The sequence below is a fragment of the Aedes albopictus genome, chromosome 3 (genome assembly GCF_035046485.1).
Source record: "Aedes albopictus strain Foshan chromosome 3, AalbF5, whole genome shotgun sequence".
In the NCBI taxonomy this organism is placed as follows: domain Eukaryota; kingdom Metazoa; phylum Arthropoda; class Insecta; order Diptera; family Culicidae; genus Aedes; species Aedes albopictus.
In genome coordinates this window covers 222,295,797-222,298,429 of record NC_085138.1, presented here as the reverse complement: position 1 = coordinate 222,298,429, position 2,633 = coordinate 222,295,797, and positions in this window count along the sequence as shown.

Sequence of the window (2,633 nt, the reverse complement as noted above, 5' to 3'; positions counted from 1 at the left end):
AATCATGTTCATCACTGGGAGCGCGTTCACTGCGAGCTCGTCGGCAGCACACACGCACACTCGACCGACGCAACGCCCCGACCGAATGTTCACAATTTTCGGATTAGAATCGAGATTTTCCCGGTGGAAAACCCCGTCGATGTTCGATTCCGGCCGTTCCGCGGAACTATCCGGCTCCTAAAGGACCAAAAAGATGGTCATCAGATTCAGCGGACTGTATAAAGAAACTTGTTTTCGCGACGAAATAAAACGCGTGCTTTCGCTTTAACGTCGATACACATTTTTTTTTATTAATAGGCTCCTAAAGGCCTATCTCAATTTCTGCATAATTCGATCAAGCATTGATTAAAACGACATGTTTACTCATTTTTTAAGTATTCATATTAGGTAAAGCCCATAAAATATATTTTCAAAAATTTTAATATTTTTTGCAACACTCCTTGTTTAGCACTCAATTTTGAGTAAATTTTGTTTACCGTGTATGTCAAACAGGAACATTTGTTGTCAAAAGTGAGCCAATGTGGTGTCTTTTGCAACCCGCCGTTTCACTTTCGTTACGTCAAGGTTGACCTCGAATGTCAAACTAGACTTGCTCATCATTATTTTATTTTCGAGTTTATTAACTATTCTGTTATTGTTCAAGTTCGGAAAAATTACCATTGAGATCAGAAAACCAAGCTCTTTTGTGTTATGCACCAAAAGCGCGAAAATATTTTTCATTTTAGGACCCTATTCAAGGAAATGTCACACAGAAGGTGCGCTACAACATAGTTGAGCATAAAAAAGAACAAGGTTTAGTATGCACAGGTTCGGACAATTAATTCAAGGTTTATACAAAAACATTGTTCACAAACTTCGTCTGAAAATTTCAATTGAAATTGAAAATGTAGGGCCCTGGTCTAAAATTACTATTCCAGATTTATTTTTGTCGTAGGTACCGTGGGGTGCCCTAATTTCGCGCGGGTCCAAATTTCGCTCACTGATAATATTTAGAGGTCATTATCATAGAAAAGATTGTTGAAATGTCCAAATTTCACTTTAGATAGTGAATTTGAAGTGAAATTTGGACCATTGCACAATTAGTTTCATGATTATGATCTCTAAATATTATCAGTGAGCGAAATTTGGACCCGCGCGAAATTAGGGCACCTTACGGTATCACCCAAAACGAATGAGATCGACGGCCGGCCGACAATGGATCAGATCTTCACCGTACGGCAAATCTTTCAGATATGAAGTGAAATCCAGGCCTGGTGATAGACGAAACCGAATACGGCTGGATTTGTCCAGGAAGTAATATCACAATAGACGACGATACCTTTGAGATAGTGAAGAAATAGTGGCTCTAGTGGCGTACTAAATGTGATACGTAACAAACAAGACCGGTGGTTCTTTTCAGGTACGAAATCTATCTAGATTAACCCTTTCCTTCCCACAAGGTTTCTTGACATTTAAAAATAGATAAAATGGTTTCTGAAAAAATCACCAGAACAAAAGATGTATAGTTTTACTCCAAAATATCGTTAGAAATGAAAAATTTGATTTTTTGGGTGGATCACCTGTGATCCATTGGGAAGATGGATGCACTGAATTCACATATATAAATTTTGTTTTTTTATTTGTATATTGTATTTTTTTTTAAACTATATATTTATAAATCGTCTATTACATCTTTAATTCATCTCGAGATTCTTATCTAGCCCTTCTGTAGAACTTAATGAAACTTGTCGGACTTCTTGCAGTTATCATAAGTAGTTATTCGGACATGATTCGCTTCAAATCTATGGATTCTCTCCTCGTACCATATAAACCCTCCTGGATTCATCTACGACTTATTGCCGGCCCTAAATAGATTACATTATATGAAATAATGACATTTTTACATGAAACCCTATTAATAATGGAAAATATCTTGAATGTAAACAAACATGCTAACAACGAACAGGTTAGATCAGGAAGGATAAAAATGTCGTTATGTTCCCAATGGATCACTGATGATCCACATGTTTGTTCATAAAATTAATGTTTTATCGTCAACTTGTTTGTGAAACGGTATTTTATTGTGCTAATATACATACTGTAGGGCATGCTAGTATTTTTTTCCGTTGAAATTAATGTTCATGTTTCGGAATATTGATTATTCAAATATTGTTTGAATTAAAATAGAAAAAATACCGACTTTCACTAAATCATTTAGCTCTAGAACAAAAACGAGCAGAGAAATTTTGACCAAACTTGACATAATAGTTCATTAAACATATACAAACATCTGACGAAAAAATGGGAATGATTTAACTTATCCTGTATTTGTATGAACAGTGCAAAGTAGTGGATCACCTGTGCTACCATGGGAAAGAAAGGGTTAAGCTCGTAATTATTTTCAAGTGACGTGTTCTATACAAAATCTCATACAAATTTCAATTGCAAGTTTAGACGCAACCGATCGTACTCAAATTTTGCACAGATACTCAGGACCCGAAACGGAACCATAAAAAGCTTTGATCTGAGAAAACGGTTCCGATGACCCACACTAATACGCACACAATCGTGTTTTAAAGTTGAAAGCGTTTCGACCATGGCTGTCTGCCATTCGTGATCTAGTCAAGGAGTTTCTCTAAAAATGATCTTATTGG